Genomic DNA, 19,478 nt, shown 5'->3' with positions numbered 1-19,478 from the left:
ATCACATAGTCATTCTAATGCACTAATTTAAAACAATGAATATATTAATTTCAACTCACATGTGTAATATAAGTCCACACTTTTCTAAGAGTTCATTTATGAAGTGGCCATGTAAAAGACCATGTAGCCACTCTTCTCCACTACTTCAAGATATGAATAATTTCCCATATCTTGAATTTGTACACATCTCATGGAAGAAGCAAAGTTAGGAAATAAAATATGACCTCAACTTTCAATGTGAACAAAACACCAAACTCTATAAATTGACTTAAACATAAACTAAAACCTAAATCTTATAAACTAAAACATAAATCTTAATGATAATAATAACAAGAGTACAAAAAAAGAAAAAAAGAAAAGAGAAGTGTACCCAAAAACTAAGTGTCCCTTGGTAAGATTTAGCTTCTGGTTGCAGCACTCATATTAGGTGAGTAGCCGGGCTGTCTTAGTTGGCACATGTGCAAATCGTACCAAGTGCACGTGGGCATCCTTTCTTCACGCCGTTAAAAACTCGTCACTAAACGCCGACAGAACTGGCGGCAAGCTGAAAGATCCGTAGTACGGCAGCTGGCATGAAGCTTTAAAAAAGAGGCGTACATTTCTGTACGGAACTGGATTGGAGCACGTTTCGAAATTCAGTGCGTGGCACTGGCAGACTTTTCGCACTTTGGCTGCTTGCATGATGAAATAAATTCACTTGTCTGAAATATAAATGGCGCATTTTAAATTTTCCCACTTTAAACCATAAACCATAATGTTTATGTGTCATAAACATAAAACATTCTCTGCCACTCCATTAAACGTCTTTTCACGTGCTTGTTATGTCTCCTCTCCTTTTCAAAATTAATAGCCACGCCATTTGTGGTTTTGTCGGGTTTCAATTGTCAATGACATAAATTATATGAGAAATAAAATAAAATAAATAAATTATATATATGAGATATGATGATAATACTGGAAATTTTAATTTATAGCTTACGCCTATCCTAAATCATGTTACAATTGATCTAGCCTCAGTTCAAGTTGCATCAAGGAAAATATGCCCCATTCTGCTCTTACCCTACAACACATAAGATTGTAATTCAATAATAATAAAATATTGATAAATTTGCATTGTTTCTAAGATTTCTTAATTTTTGTGACATTATATACAATTTCACAAACCTAACTCCATTTTGTGGATTTCTCTCTAGGCTTTAATTAAAGTTTTCTTTATTTTGTTTTCTCTCTATAAACATGTTCTAGGATCTCTTGCTTTTCTTTGTGGATTTTTATTATCTAACAAAGGTGACAATTCTGCAAGATGATAAACTGGCTCTTTTAAGGAATTGAATGTTGGAATTATTCAAGATATGACAAGTTACTGAGAGGGGAGGGGTGAATCAATAACTTTAAAATTCTTCTTTTAAATTCACCATAAATCTATCTATGCTATAGCATACATTAGTACTGAAAGATAAAACATTCATCACACAAAAGAACACAATGTTTTGGTAACCCAGAAACCTTCCAAATAGAAAGTAAAATTGGGGTGGGGATAGTACCCACAAAACTTCACTACTACAGCATAAAGTTGGCCTATTGAGGCTTACATTAACTACTTCTGGTGATCTTCCCTGTTAGGAGCACAAAGGACTATTGGGTCCACCTTGTTAGAGGATTTACAAACATACAATGAAGTATGCACTTGGTTAAGAGATTTATACAAAGACTATAAAGTCTACCTTGTTAAAGGATTTAGAAACTAATTCACCTATCAAGATGAAGTAGTGGATCTACTTACAACTAATTGTTGATAAGATCCTTTGTGCATTGATCACCTTATGTGATAGATATAACTTTTCTGCTTCTGTATTGACCTTGTTGAATTCCTTAAACTGCTACTAATAATCCTTCGCATACACTTCTCAAAATACTTCTCATTACGTCTAATATTTCAATTACAATTATATCTTACAATACACCTTACATATATACCTTTCCAATTTACAAAATTACAAGATCGGCCAAAATACAAGTGAACAACACATTACAAAGTCAACCAAATAGTAAATAACTCAGGTTCACTGAACTGACTCGATGACCTTCTAATACTTGACATCCACTACATTACATGGCATCATTATGCACTCGGTAGAAGTGAAGGCTTGGTCCATACTAATCACTCAACGTAGTTCTGAAATCAGTGACCACTAGTGACTCGGTAGATGTAGTGTCACTCGGTAGATACTAATGGGGACACGACCCAAGCACAGAATGGACACAACATGAAAGGGAAAATTTTATTAACTGTAAAAATATGCTAGTACACTTAGTGCAGATAAAATAGACTTCAAAACAGGCCCTATGGGCTTACAATAGCATAAAATTGGAGATAATTTCTTCTCCTAGTACCTTCTCTCAAACTCCACTCCGAACTGCCTTTTACAATGCCAGAAATGTTCTCAAATAGACCCCGGAGGGTTAAGGATTAGGAATACATTCTAGAAAGTGCTAGTTGGCATCCACCAACCAACTAGAAGGCTCTAGAAGTCACATTAGAAGTCGGCACAAAATTAGAAGAATCCAGAAATGGTAACCAAACTTCTAGGAGGCATAACTTTTGAATTGTAGCTCCGATTGAAGAACCGTTTACATTTCTGGAAAGCTCTCGAAGCGCTCTATATCCCTATGGACCAACTTTTCTCGTCCCCCATTTTTTGACCCTGTTCGAGGTCATTTAATGCCCCTAACTTAACTTTGAAGCATTCTTAGGAGGTCTCCAAAAATTGAAAAACTACGATAACTTTCAAACCGTGGGGGCTTTTGACCTAATTCTTTTTTTGGAATGCTCTAAATTACAATTACAATCATCCGACCAATTTACACCTTCTAGTTCACCAAAATGATGTCTCAATTACATACTCCTTTTTTTTGGCATTTGCACGTATCCCAAGGTGTTCAAATACTTCAACCTAGAACACTGATAGTGGAACTATGAGAGTTGGAACCTTTATTTGGCCCAAACGAGTATCTAGAAATGAAAACACATGAAACAGAAACTAAGTCTAAGTACATTTTTTTTGGCTGACACAGGATTGACCTTATACCTCTGGATGCTCCTGCATCAGATACTGCATGCTGAGTTTACCTTGCTTCACTCACTACTTCCAATGCTCAGTTTACACTGAATTTCTATGACACAAACTTACTGCTCAGTAGACACTGTGAAGCTCAGTAGACACTACTGGTCTTCACATTGCATGTATTCACTTGATAGCCACTGTTATGCTCAGTGTAAACTGTTGAAGACTTTGAATCTTGGTTAACACTAAAATGCTCGGTAAGTGTAAGAAATTAAGTGTTGAGCTCGGTAGCTATACTGATATAGATAAGTGTTGTCACTATTGGAAATACTAACTTAATGCCAACAATCTCCCCCTTTGGCATTAGTGACAAAACACTTATAAGCCAAAACATATGTACATAGTCTGACTCACTGAATTTTGTTTTTCAAAATTGATATTTGTAAAGCTGCTACATATATCTCCTTGATGACACATAATGTATGTATGAAGATACTTATGTACATAACTATACACATATACATATTGACTCTAACATATACATGCTGACTCTATTGAGTGTTATCTCCCCCTTTCACTTATACTGAAATCTCTCCTTATATACAGAGTTTCCCCTTTTGCTTATACTGATATCTCTCGCCCTTTTTGACAGTAATGCCAAAGGGCTACATATACTATCTATATAGTTACACCAAAATGAGATAGAAATTCTTGATGTACCTTGAGAATGAGGGTGAATGAGTTATCCCAATTCTCTTGCAAAATTTGACAAGTGGAGAGAGCAATTTGAACTTCTGCTAATAATTTGATCATGTGATCAGCCACTGAGAAGTTATGATCCTAGAACAATGTTTTGTAATGAGCAATATGTTTCTGCATTGTGTCCATTATTGGCAAGATCATGTTGTGAATATCAATCAAGTTTGCTCTTATTCTTGTTTCTTCTCTTAGAAGTTTTGCCTGCACTTTTGCCAAATATTTCACCTTGGTGTGCTGAGAGGAGTTGGAGGAGGGGTCAGCCTGCAACTTTGATGCACTTGATTGCATGTTAGCATCAATCTTATTAATCTTCTCCTTTATTTCATTAGTAAAATTGGAAACATCACAAAGTTTGGCAAAAAGTGATGCTGCATTATTAAAAGAATTTCCAAAAGTACCCAAAAATGCGGACAACTCAACTTGTTTGATTGCAATCTGTTGAGTAATATGCTCTAGCACCTTTTCATCAAACTTCCTTTTAGCCTTTTCAATGAGTTTCTCTTGTCTGGAAGAGTCCTCATTATATTGTTGTATGACCTCTTCTAACTGAATCTAAATATGTTGAGTGGAATCCACTTCAACACCTAAAGTTTCTGTAATTATATTCTTTGCATTTTCAATTATTCTATACTCCTTATCCCTTTTAGACCTTAACCGCTTTTGCGTAGCTTTCTTCTCTATGAGTTGACTTGCTAACCTCATCTCTTCAATCATAGTAGTCTCATAGTCAATCTTAAGTATTACTATCTCTATGTCTAAGTCAATGTCTTCTTCAATTTCTTTTCCAGTGATCAAAAGTTTCAATGGTTGCCTTTGTTTTACTTCAGTGATTACTGATTTGACCTTTGGAACAGACACAATAGTTGAGATAGAAGGGCCAGTAGTGAAAAATGGTTTAAGACTTAAGGATTGAATACTAATAGGAGTACTAACCAAATTAAAAACTAAAAAACTTCCCAAAAATGGTGCCAAACTCGATAGAATACCCATAGCAGTATCTGAACTAACTGGAATCAAAGTAGCTATAGACAATGCTGATGAAAACAAAACTATAGAGCTAACTGGAATTGATGAAGACAAAATTATAGAACTCACTATTTCACTTACTGATGATGATGCAGGAGCAAAGAGAGCTAACTCGATAGCTAAAGAAGTAACAGTCAGCTTAGTGGATGAAGTGCTTGACACTTCCATTGCAAACACTTGGAGCTGGGAGGAGGGTGGTAAATATTGAGCAATTAATGTTGTTGTTGTGCTCACAATCTCACTAGTAGAAGCTATCTCCACAGATGTGACAGTATGTGGTGGAGTGTGAGGAAGAGATGCAATTGCTTCAGCTGCTATTCTGAACAGATTATCTTCATCCTTTTCTTCCTCTTCTGCTTCTTCCTCCTTTCCTTCTTCTTCCTTCTCTCCTTCTTCCTTCTCCTCCATTAGAGCATGCAGTTCTCCTGTAGTAACTGAGATGGAAGGAGTGTCATCATTATCATCATCATCACTGTCATCATCTTGAATTTCAAAAGTTTCTTCTGATGGCTTATTGAGATGATATACATCTCTCCAAACATCTGAGGCATGCTTAACCACCGATTCTATATTTTTCATTAATATGAAACATGTGTTAAGCTTTAGAATCATTCTATCTTCATGCTCTTTTATTGCCTTCTTTACTTCTACATTAGACAGATTTGGTATCAACTATCTCAGCTATTTTTCAAAGATGTCCTTTACAATTTGCACTATGTTCTCCCATCTAACTTTGATTTTGGCAAAAATATCTGCATGGATTTGAGACTGTATCTGTGCAAGTGAGTATTTCCAAATACCCATCTTCTCCATAACTAGGTCCTCAATCTCTTTTTGCTCAGCTGGAGTTCGAGTCTCATATTTGAGAACTTTGAAGTTGCAAATTCCTACTCCAACTCTTAGCTGCTTCATCCTTTCCTCAAATGTAGGTGCAGAGCAAATGAATACTGGTTCACTTTTACCTTTCTTTTCTCTCTTGGAGAACACTACAGTTGGTTTCTTCTATGGTTTGGTGATAATCACTTTACCTTTCTTCCTTGCAGGTTCCTCTTTCTCTGATTCTTCTTCTTCTTCTTGTTCCTCCTCTTCATCCTCACCCTTGCCCTTAATAAGCATTAGAGGACCTTCATCTGTCTTTAATTTGGCAATTCTCTTCTTGCCTCTACTGAGAGCTTGAGGAATTTTGATCTAAGCTCTATCCTCTTCTTGGCTTGCTCATAAGTGCCAAATGTAGGAAGATTTGGATTGGCTAGCTCATTAGCTAATGCCTTAATGATGTCTCTAGCTTCATCAATGTTAATTTCATAAGGCAATGGTTTTACCCATGCCACTCTTGGTATGACTGCTTGAATGTACACTCTATCACAGTCCACCATGAAACATATATCATCCTTGTAGTCTTCTACAAGCTTGGGTGGGATTCAAAATCTATTGTTCATTTTCTCCTTGAATTCTTCAAAATAGTTATCCAACACCCTTTCAAAAATTTCACCCATTTCTTCAATAAATTCATTTATCTAATAAAGAACATGGGTGTCTTTCCTCCATACGATTGTGCCCTTAGATGGAAAGAATTTTTGAACATAAAAGAATAAACAAGTAAGCAATGAACCGAACTTGAAGGAATTGTTCTTGGAAGTCTTCACACTTTCAATGTTTTTTAGAACACATCAGACAAATCAAATTCAAGGTTCTTCTTTATAACCTTGTATGCTAAGTCAATTGCCTCATAGGGAACATTGTTCAACTGACTCAACCTGTAGATCTTATGTGCAATGATGTGGATGCCAAACCTAAGCTCTATGTCAGTGACATTGTTTATTTTCAAACCTCTACCATCCCACTCAACTAGGGTTTTCTTTTGTAGTTCCTCCCAACCTAGGGTTTTGATTGTCTTAGCTTTGCTTAGTATTGGCAAACCCGTAACCTTGTGTATCATCTTCTTTGTAATCAGAGTGGGTTGCTCCAACCATAATTGTCCATTGTAGAACTGACTCAATATGTACCTTATCCTTTTTACTTATAAATTTTGTGGCATGTGAGGGATATGAGTTAATCCTTTCATTTCCAAATGTTTATGCTCAGGTTTCAAAACTCCATCAACACACATTTTAGCTAGGGCATTATCCATTTCTAATGTCCCTAATTCTTGAATAGAACATTTAAAATGAGTTATTATATCGTTAATTAGGAGTACCTTTGGCGAGATTTGTGATTGAGCTTCGTAAGGATAAAGTGATTCAGTAATGGCCAGAATGATTTTGAAGTTTGGTGCTTTCCATTTGACACCCTTAACTAGCATTTCAGAACCCTTCTTTGGTTTAGTGTTTCTTCCACTAGTAGATGCCATCATTTCTTGGTAGATGATAAGATTCGTGAAGATCTCGCTACTAAATTGCTCAAAAATAATATATGCTCTTTCAAATCACTCTACTCTTCGAATGCTATGAATGCGGTGAAAAATGAAGTCAAATTTGCCCCTTTTGTTGAGAAAATTTCATAAATGCTCAGTGCCATAATGACAGTGCATGACAAATTGTCATCCACTGACCTAACTCAAAAAGATTATCAACTCGACAGACGGACCAAATTTCTCTTACTCCTAACCTCGCTCAATAAGGTCTTCAACCAACTTTCCTCAGTGGAGTCTGATGCAACTCAGTGAAAGTTAACCTTTCTGTGATCCTTGTGTATCTAGAATATTGATTGGATCATTTGCATTCCTCATATTTGTTGGAACTACTTATGATTTTCTTGCTGAGTACAACCTCAACACATTTTTAGGAATTTAGTTTGAGGGGATGGAGTCACCCACTTCTTGAGTGACTTCACTTCCATGATTTGAGATTGTATCCTCAGTAGATTTAGGAATCTATTGCTGCCTCATTTGTTTCCTTATGTTGTCAGCCCTTGCTTTCTTTTCATCTTCAACTTTTCTTATATTCATGCAGTGTTTAGCTATATGACTGAGTTCAGTGCATGTCTAACACCTTATAGTAGTATCCTTCTTTCTTAGGTGATGCCTTGCACAATTTATGCCAGTGTGTCCGTATTCTCCAATAATGACATCTACACCAGGTATTGTAGTCCCATCCAAATATTGCCTTTACAAGTTGTTCTACTGGATTGAATGATTTGGATCTGCATTGAGATTCCTCATGACCATACTTTTTGCATTTGTGACATTTACCTTCAAATTTTGTTTTCTCCTTGCATTCATTAGCTTTGTGACCATGCTGATTGCAGTTGTAGCACTTTCCATTGAATTTTTCTTTTCCATTGCTCCAACATTTGTTTGATGTATGACCAATTTTCCCATAATGATTGCATGAGGGTTTTTTATTCCTTTTTGCACCTTGCTTGGAAGATTCACCTTCTTCTTCATTGTATCCAAGTCCTGCTTTACCTTTCTGCCTATGAAGGTTATGCTCATTTTGCTAATTCAATTGATTCATGTCTTCTTGAGATTTCATCATTCTCTCATTGATTTTTTTTTTTAGCATTTAGGTCATTCTTCAATTTTTCAATCATTTACTTTTCAGATCTTAGTTCTCTCATTATTCTTTCATTAATTTCCCTTTCATAATTTAGATCACTTCTTATTCTTTCATTCTGTGCTTTGAGAATACTGATTTCTTCATTTGCTTTAGTGATTTGATCAATAAGGTCTTCATGTTGATTGAATTGATTTTGTTCTTCATTATTTCTTGCCTCTAAGTCTTCATTTGCCTTATTCCTTTGTTCCAAGATCTCACATAGCCTAATTGATTGAATTTCTTGTTCTCTTTTGAGTTTCCTTACTTCTTGCAGAGAGTCATTCTTTTCTAGGATTTCTTTGATTGCCTCATTAGCTTCATCTGAACTGCTTGATGGGAAAAGGTCTTCAATCTTTTCTTCAACATACCAATGGTCATTCATTTGTCTTGCAAGTTCCTTCCTTCTTTTCAGGGATTGGGAAAGATGCTCCTTTGCTTCCTTGAGTTGAGCTATGGCCATCTCTAGATCTAGCTTTTCATTTTCAATTGTCTTGTTAAGTTTGAATATCTCCATTTGTCCTTAGACCTTTGCTCAAGTTGTTAAACTTTTATCCTGAGAACCACAATGCTCTGATACCAATTGTTGAAAATATTCAAGATATAACAAGTTACTGAGAGGGGAGGGGTGAATTAGTAACTTTAAAATTCTTCTTTTCAATTCACCATAAATCTATCTATGCTACAACATACATTAGTACTGGAAGATAAAAACATTCATCACACAAAAGAACACAATGTTTTGGTAAACCATAAACCTTCCAAATAGAAAGTAAAACTGGAGTGGGGATGGTACCCATAAAACTTCACTACTACAGCATAAAGTTGGCCTATTAAGGCTTACATTGACCACTTCTGGTGATCTGCCCTATTAGGAGCACAAAGGACTACTAGGTCCACCTTGTTAGAGGATTTACAAACATACAATTAAGTATGCACTCGATTAAGAGATTTATACAAAGACTGTAAAGTCTACCTTGTTAAAGGATTTAAAAATTGATTCACCTGTCAAGCTGAAGCAATGGATCTACTTACAACTGATTGTTGATAAGATCCTTTATGCATTGATCACCTTATGTGATAGATATAACTTTTTTGCTTCTGTATTGACCTTGTTGAATTCCTGAAACTACTACTAATAATCGTTCGCATGCACTTCTCAAAATATTTCTCATTACTTCTAATATTTCAATTACAATGATATATTACAATACGCCTTACATATATACCTTTCCAATTTACAAAACTGTAAGGTCGACCAAAATACAAGTGAACAACACATTACAAAGTTGGCCCAATAGTAAATAACTTAGGTTCACTGAACTGATTCGGTGACCTTCTAATACTCAGTGTCCATTGCATTACACGACATCATCATGCACTCGGTAGAAGCGAAGGCTTGGTCCATACTAATCACTCAATGTAGTTCTGAACTTGGTGACCATTGGTGACTCGGTAGATGTAGTGTCACTCGGTAGATACTGCACGTTGAGTTTACCTTGCTTCACTCGGTAAACACTACTTCTTCCAATGCTCGATTTACATTGAATTTCCATGACATAGACATACTGCTCGATAGACACTGCTGGTCTTCACATTGCCTGTATTCACTCGGTAGCCACTGTTCTACTCGATGTAAACTGCTAAACACTTTGAAGCTTGGTAAACACTAGAATGCTTGGTGAGTGTAGGAAATTAAGTGTTGAGCTTGGTAGCTATACTGATATAGATAAGTGTTGTCACTAATGGAAATACTAACTTAATGTCAACATTGAAAGGTGTAAGTGCTGCAAGTTTTGTCAAAAGCTTTCATGATCATTTTAGTCAAGTTATAACCTCAATTATTTATGCTATACTGGAGGCTTTGTAACAATAATTTCCAAATTCATTGCTTTTGTATAAACAAATACAATTGAGTAGTTGGGCATGTTAGCCATAAATTTATTACTAGCATTTCTCTGTTAAGAGTTGTTAGAGATTTGTGAAGGATCAATAGAAAGTTGGAAGGGTTAGGTCCATTTCATTTAGAATCTCTGCCTACTGTAGTAACATTTGATAAATATGTGATGTCAAACGGTAGGTGCTGAAAATTCTTGTATCATGAAGGTATGATCCTTCCTATTGATTATGAATTTTCAATTAAATTTGCTAAATTTTGATGGTCAAAATGGGTAGATTATTGAAATAGCACTAGCAATAGGAGTTGGGTTTAGGCAAGAGCTCATTTAACATGTAAATTTTCTTGTCTTCTTCATGTAGCAAAGGTTGAATATGAACATATGGAAAAAAAAAAAAATTGGAGATAAAAAAGCCATCTAATCACTGGTTGTTTGTTAAAGGGGTCACAAAGAACCATCGTACATAGTAATTGATAATTAGAATGTGGTTTTATTGCATTTGATGGATCTGAGATAGAGCATCATCTTCTTGTTGTTGGGGACTCAAATATTTTGTTAGTTCCTTACAAAGTAGATCTAGTCAAGAGCTTCAAGGAAAATAAGATTTTTTCTACAACATACATGGTTGGACATGGGCACAAAATTTTATTTTATGATTACTTTTGACAATTTTTTAATTTGATTTGTAATATTTTGGATTTTATTTAAGAAGATGAAATTGTTTATATATTTTTAGTCTATTTAATGTGGCTACTCTTCCAATTCTATGTGTTAAATGGTAAACATTGTAGTACAACATTTATGATTTTTGGTGGTAATACATTTTCCATTAGGCCATGTAATAATTGCAACATCCTCATGTTTGCACAGAAGGGAGAGTTGTGATTGGAGTTATGAAATTTATATCTTAGGGAGGTTCTTACAAAAACAATGTGGATTTGATGCAATGATTTCAATAATATTTTCTAGGATTTCAAGAAGTAAAGGTAGCAATGGGATATGAATGATGTTGTATAGAAATACTTTGTCTATTATGTTGCTAACAATAATTTCTAGTGTGTTGTTGGAATCATTTAGTGTGCATGATATGATCACCTATGTGAATTATTGGTTGTTGTTTAGTGTGGAGCCTGATCAGTCCCCAAGTGGGAGATTGTTAAATTGTGGTGACTGATAAGGAAAGTACTGTACATATGGTTGACATGTTATAACCGTAAAGCGGTTTAATACTTGTATAAAAAGGGCTTAGGGTTGGGTATTTTTTCATATGTGGTGATACGAAATTGGTTCTTGCGGCGGTATTGAGCTGTAAGGGATTACGGATTGTAATCAGGTTGTAATCACTGGATTGTAATAAGATCGGACTTGCTGTTTGGTGGACGTAGCCCAGGGATTGGGTGAACCACGTTAAATCTTGGTGCCTTGTGTTCATTTCTGTGTGTTCTATTATTTTCTGTTATTGGTTATATTTGCATGTAGTTTTTATTTTTGTCCGTGGTTTATCCTAACATTGGTGTCCTCTGACCTCATTAAATTGGGTGGCGTTGGACATGATTTGGGATGTAATAGTTGCAAACTGAAGTAATTGTAAATATTTCATCGTGATAGGGTTGGGTAGCCATTACTCTTAGTCTTGATTCTGAATGGATCATTGATAAGCATGGGATACCATTGATCAAATTCAATAGAGGGCATTCTCTTATATACATATCGATTGAAAGGAGGTAAACCTGGTCAACAAAAATGTCGGCCATACATTTTTTCTTATTACTGATAGCTTGACTCCAGATGTCATTAATCAATGAAGATTGGGGGAAGGGAGGTTTGAGATGAATGTTTATCTCTCCTAGCCCATAAAATTCCAATTTGTGAATTTCTTATGTGATCATCATTTTTCACATACAAGATCTTTTACTACTCCATGTTCTTTTTGAAAGCATGTCAACCCCTATGTTGTGCAGAGTTGAGCACCTTCTATTCATTGGGAGTTGGAGCCCTCTATAGGAGCCTATAATACTAGATTATATTGTACACTTAGGTCCCTAGGGAGCTTTAGGATCTCAAAGTAATTATTTGATAGCATTAGAATCAAAATAGAGGTCTTGGATCTTGAATCATTTCCTTCATTTTTGTCAATGGGAAGTTCTAAGGGGTGTGATCCTCCAAGTCTCCATTTTTCAAGGCTACAAGACCACAATTTTCAAAGGGTTTCCAAAAATTTCCCATTAAAAACTATAAATCTGAAATGAAAGAAATAAAAAATAATTTTTTTAAAAAACTCAAAAATAATTAGGTCTCTAATTTTTCTAGGCTGCAAATCCACAATTCTCATTGGGTTTGTAGCTCCCAATTAGTGGCACACCCAGCAACATGAAAACAAATAAATAAAACCCAAAAATGTTAGCCAGAATAACCTTCAGATGGAAAACCATAAAAAAAAATGTAACAAAGATTAACCAAATTTCGTGTCTACCCTTTCTATATTAGGTTTGGTAGCTCCTCAGAGTGGAATGAGCCAAATAAAGTATGTCTTAATGTTTAGAAAATGAGAATAAAGAGAAGATAGCCAGTTGTTAAAATTTTAGAAATTGCATACCAATTTGAGCATACACATGCCCTAGATTCTTTGCAATATGTCATTCACAAATAGTGCAAATTGTTAGAGAAAATGTAGAGTGCGAGGATAAGGATGAACAACTTGATTATTTATGAACGTTGAATAGTTTGCATTAAATAACATTAGCTAGGATGATCCTTCTGGATTCTTTTTTCTAATTAAAGTTTTATAAAAAAATGTGTTTTTCCTCATTGCCCTTTTTAATGACAGCTAATAACAATGTAGATAAATAGTATTATTTGAATTTCTAAAATATGTTTAAATTATGAAACTATAGAAAAGACAAATAGTTAAAAAAAATCATGAAGTTGATTGATCTAATAAATTAAAAATTAAATCTCAAGGATACAATAGCATCCTACCTATCGGTAGGAACTAATAAATATCTCATTCAAATAACTAAAAATTTAGTTTATCTATGGAACATGAGATTAACTAAAATATAGAAGATAAGAGTACAATTTTTTTAATTTTTAGCTATCTTTTGATTAATGAATAAGTGTTGTCATTTGGTGTGGTGCATTGATAATTTAAATATGAAGTGTTTAAATGTGAACTTTGTTTAAGTATTAATATATTGTGTGCCAAATTATTGATTCTTTATATTTCTATTAAATGTGTATATTATGATGTGATGCATTTTTTTAAAAAATAACTAAACTTATGTTGAAGTAAATATAAATTGAATTACTAAAGTAAACTTATGATGATCTTACTCCCCCTTTTTGTAATTGTGTAAATTAGGGGGTGAAGTTCTATTTAGAGTGGTTATTCTTGCTTATGTTAGAGGATGTTTATTTGTTGTTATTTTTTGGTTGATTCATGTATAGTTGAAAAGTGATCATGTTGTAATTATCTGATTATACTATTTTAATAACAAAAATTTGAAGCATCAAGGATATGTATGTATGTCATCATGTCACACTATGTTCAACTTTTACTTCAAATTACACTCCTTACTTATCTAAGGATTAGCTCGAGAAATAAGTCAACCAGACAAGGTTAGGAAAAAAAAGGCACATCACATAAAAATAGAAACACATTACACAATATTTATATCGTGGAAACCTAGCTAAGGTAATAACCATGGTGTGTGAGTTGATCCTCACAAGTTTGCACTCTTTTGAAGTGTGCATAGTCAAGAGCATATCCCTATTGAAAGATTACAACGATGTTGTAAAGTACCACCCTGTTAGGGGATTTAGATAAGACTTGCTAATATCTTTTCCTATTAGAGTATATGCAGGATCATGGTGTGCCAAAAAGTGGTGATGTGAAAAAGATAGAGTTTGAAAACATCTAAAAGTATTCCAAAATCTACTCTGACTTTTTTTCACCCATCCAGATACCAAACCTAGAAAGTAAGGCCCAACCCTTATCAGGTATCTGATTTGATATCAGATACCTGATATTATTGGATACCTGATATTATATTAGATATCTAATAATATAAAGTATTTGATATTATATTAGATATCTAATAATATAAAGTATTTGATATTATATTAGATATCCAATATATGTCAGTGCTATTAAAAAAAAAGCACAACCTACAGGTTGTTTTCAGAGTCATATTTAGAGTTTTGTGGCATAGATATCAAGTTTACAATCGGATACATGATATAAGGTTTTTTTTTTGTTTTTTAAAAATCAATTTTAGTATAAATTTAATAAATTTTATCCTAAATTTGTTAGTTTTAGGTGAATTTGTTAGAATTTAGGGTTTTTTGATAGAAATTGTTAAAATTAAGGTTTTTTTAATATAAATTATGTTTTCCAAATTAATAGGAATGGCTGATCAAAATGATGACACTAAGGCAAGGAATACTATTCCTCGTAACCCCCCACCAAACGATCTAGTGCCCCCACAAAATTGTCCACCAAATGATCCTTTACCCCCTCAAAACCCTCCTCGAATCAAGGATTTGATAATTGAAAATCTCAACGAATTGAGGGCCTTGTGAACAACATATAATAATGTACCCACATTGGCTCCTATGTTATCCGTGTTAAACACCATAGTGGATAACATTGAAACCCTTAACAACAAACAAAATGCTACTCTTCGTTGGCATGATGAAATGTACAAGATTTTTGATGATGGCTTGGACTATGATGAGGTTGTGGCCCTCAATATAACCAAGGTGATTTGGTTGGCCTTTTTGTGAACCCAAAAATTGATTTACCAGTCGATCACAAGAAACCCAAACTATTGATTAAATGGTGAACAAATGATGCCATACGTGCAAACTTTTGGGATCATTGGTGGATGGCTTTTGATAGCCCTCCACATAGAAATTTAGAGGTACCATTTTATTTCCTTAGAAAATTGTATGCAGAATTTGTGTTGGGCCTCAAGGTGAACTAGTGGAGCATGAAGCCCAACATGGGTGTAGGGTTAGGAGCTCCTCAAAATAGACCCTCTTCCCAACAAAAGAAAACTACCACTTTTGTCCCCCCTACTAATGTCTCCCCCCTCCTCGAGTGCAACATCTTGATATTATCATAGAGGCTAGCTCTTAGACCATTAGAGCCATTCATAGATTGAGTAGCCTTTTGATATCTTAGACTAAGTCGTGTTGATGATGATGGTGCCAGTTCATCATAGGCTAGCTCATCACACATTTTTGTGCCTCAAACTTGCATTACATGCAAGAATATTTTCCTAGGTCCCATAGGTGATTTTCGTGAGTATCATTTTGTATTACATGAGGATACACCAAATGCACGTGCAGAGACTACAGACCCTAATGCGAGAGAGGAGGGGAATGCAGAGGCATGGACTCCTTCTATGTCAGTACGTGTATACATTTTTTTGTTATGACATATGCAATTTAAAGTTAATTTTTATAATAAAGTAATTTTAATTTTTAAGCCATACTGACTTATACATGTATGTGATCTTCATTCATGTTTAGTTGATGATCGAGGAGGAGTTGAGATAGGTTGATGATGCCATGCTCTCAACCATTTCATTTGGCCTTGAGACATATACGATACATTATGTTGTGTTCTCATTATTTTTTCTATTTGATATTGTAGCATATATGGTTTCTAATCTTTCTTTTATCTTGTAGGTATCACTTATCCCTGGGGGACAAAGTGCGGGGGATGAGCCAACACCCATCGACAAAGGAAAGGTAATTAGGTGCTTTCTATTCGATTAAATATTGATGCATTCTTGTAAAAATTTTATGGAAATGAAATTTAATTACATTCATTATTGTATATAGGCCATGGCTACTGGCGATGAGCCCATACAGATTTCACATTGTAGACACTCAAGCATTTCCATTCGCACCAACTGCCCCATTGTATGTATAAGTATCATTTATTTTTTATTTTCCTTATCTTCATAAATAAATTCAATACTGAATTCCATGATATTAACAAGTACTATTTTGTATCTCATTAGAAACTCCTAGTGCACACAAGGTTTGATGAGAGAGTTTTGTAGATTTGATGATGCAACCACTATATCTTGAGGAGGAGCCTACACTAGTAAGTTGTAGTTTGAATTCATGATTAAATATGTTATAAATTTATCATGCTATGAATTATAATGTTATAGTTTAAGTTGTAGATTCATCTAACAAACATATTTGAACAAAATTTAAATAAAGCTTCTACAAACTAAACAAAATTCATAAACTTCAAGATAGACTAAGATGAACTCTTAATTGAGAATATGAGCCATTAATGGGCTCTCTCAATGAGAAGCTCTCTTGTTGAGTAGCATTGTCTAAATAGATAGGATGTATGCTCAAGCTTATGCTTCAAAAAGGGCTTCAAATGGAATTGAAATTTGGGTGTGAGTGTATGGTTGTGATGTAAAATGGCTTCTCAAAATGGCATTATGACTTTACTTCATGGATTGTGTTATTTTGCAAAGGGGAAGGATCCAATTTATAGGCAAGAGGCTTGAGGGATTGAGGGCTAAGATGCAAGGATGGGAAAAAGCTCATGGAGGGCTTAGATTGCATGAGAGGAGAGCACATGGATTGTGCTTCCTTACAACCAATGAAGGAGTGACACATGTCACATGGTGAGAGGATGGAGAAAAGGGGAAGGATCAGTCAACAAAGGAGGCTCAAGGGATAAAATCTTCATAAAGACCCTTCATAAGTGCTTTGTAAGAACATTTATGACTTTGTGGGCTTTATAAAGTTTTGTGGTTGAAGATATTTGTGAGAGATACCATGAAATTCGAATTTGAGGGTTTAGGGAGGTTTTAAGCTTGCTTAGGGTTGTAAAAATGGTTAGAGGAAGGGTTAGAGATGGCTTAGGACTAGGCAAGTGGATGGCAAGTGGATTGCAATTAATGAGGGTGGGTGAAGGAGGAGATATTTGTTAACTTTGCCTTGAGTTAGCAAGTCTTAACCCATGTTTAGGGAATGTGACAAGGTTAGGAGGGGATTAGGATTAGGGTTAAAGACATCTTCTAGAAGAGTCTAGGCTTTGGATGAGGATGAAGACTTTCTAGCATAGTTTAGAATTTCCTAGGATGAGGATGAAGACTTTCTAGAAGAGTCTAGAACTTCTTAGGATGAGGATAAATTAGATTTTTAGGAAATAAATAAAGTTTTATTTATTTCAAGGGTTTGGGTTGAGGAGATATTTATTAAAACTTTTTTAATAAATATGAGGATTAATATTTAATCTTAATTAAATATTTTGAGTTGGGATTAGGGGTAGGAAATGATGAGATTAGCCTTTAATCGAAATTAAAGAAGGATTAGAAGACTTTGGAAGAGGTTATTGGTCTTAAGGAAATTGGACAAGTTTTGGGCAAAAAATAATTTTTTTATTTATTTTGAGTTTTTTGGTCAATTTATTAATTAAATAATTAATAAATAAGGAAATAATGTTTAAATAAGATTTAAACATTTTTGGGAGGGATTCCTTAATTAAATATTTTTAATTAAGATAAAGGGATTTAATGGCATAAAAATTAATTAATTAATTAATTAAATAATTAATTAATAAATGATGATGTCATCAGGACTTTTTTAGAAAATAAAAATACTTTATTTTCTAAAGGTTTTTTAGGTGTCTACAACACAGGCCACAATCAGTGAGGTACAAGCATTGTCGAGGACATATGAGAGGACTCCTGACTGGTGCAGGAGGTCGACGAGAGAGGTATTTATTATAAAAGTTTAATAGTATAAATATTCATTAAAAAAAAATCATTATGCATTTGAGTAATTCAATGTTAGATACAAAGAATCATATAAATTTAGTAGTCTAACTTTGGGTTTTCCTTTTTTGTAGCCTAGGATAGTATAGTTGTCATAAGATGCTTCATGTGACATTTTGAGATGGCATATGCCACATTTTTTATAGAAACATCGATATTATACACATTCCGATGGCATGATCAGCCACATTTTGTATATGGATCTATGTATTTTGATATATATATATATATATATATATATATATTTGTGTACTTTGTCTATGGATACATGATCTTTGATATATATTTGTGTAATTTGTCTATGGATACATGTATTTTGATATATATTTTTGTCATTTATGTGCACAATGATATACATATTAATTTAGTATCTAGTATTGTTCAATTTATCGTGGATCATGTGTATCATTCATGTTTATGGAATATCAGTAATTTTGATCATGTTTTTTATATTTGATTCAAATGCAATAAGTTTTGAATAACATTTTAACAACCTTTATTATCAAATTTGGATGCAATGTTTAATTTGAAGTGCTATCATGACATAAACACACTTGTTAACCTCCTACACAAGGTTCACATAACCCATACTGATCTACTTAACAAAATTGGATTCATTAATGCATGCTATAATTTCACATCTTATATAAGTGTTTCCAACCTTGTATGGTCATGCTCAAACCCCTAATTGACTCTTTGCACTCATTTTCACTTTGCAAGAAAAAGTTACAAAAGCTGCAAAATTGTAATTTTGCAACTTTTGCAATTTTGAACAATTTTTGTTATAACTTTAAATTCTTAATTAGAGAAGTTCATCAATTTTGGTAAGGGGTTATCAATAGCCCTCATGAGCTTTGAGTTATGACCCTTAGAAGATTGACCTCGAAACACACATAGAGCACCTTGGAGACTCCTTGGTACAGGATGGCCACGGATGATGGATGGTCTCCGTGACCAGAACAAGGGTGTCACTAGGGTTCACACACCCATCCAGAGCTAATGGTGCTGACAATTCAATGCCAAGATCAACAGTTTCAAAGTTACGTTGTGGTGCACCTATGAACTGAGGCACACTGTGAGTTTTGGCACTGAGAAGGATCGCTATGCCAAATCCAAATGAAATGTGATCTCTCAAAAATGAGATAGGTTATTTTAGGCCTAGACATTACCATCTTTTAGAATTTGATGTTTCATCAATAGCCCTCATGAGCTTTGAGTTACAACCCTTAGAAGATCGACCTCAAAATGTACTTATAGCACCTTGGAGACTACTCAGTACAGGGTGGCCACGGATGATGGAGAGTCTCTATAGCTAGAAAAAGGGTGTCACTAAGGTTCACCCAACCATCTAGAGCTAATGGCATTGATGATTCGATGCCA

General features: G+C 34.4%; 1 pseudogene; it reads right to left on the bottom strand.

Annotated features, from left to right (window-relative positions):
• Nucleotides 1-495: 495 nt before the first annotated feature.
• The window catches only part of LOC149553036 (importin subunit beta-1 pseudogene), a 60,568-nt pseudogene continuing 41,585 nt past the window's right edge, over nt 496-19,478 (bottom strand).

Source organism: Cupressus sempervirens, chromosome 6, assembly GCF_028749045.1.
Source record: "Cupressus sempervirens isolate cs-2001-9-10 chromosome 6, ASM2874904v1, whole genome shotgun sequence".
In the NCBI taxonomy this organism is placed as follows: Eukaryota; Viridiplantae; Streptophyta; class Pinopsida; order Cupressales; family Cupressaceae; genus Cupressus; species Cupressus sempervirens.
This window is presented reverse-complemented; position numbering and strand designations above follow the sequence as displayed.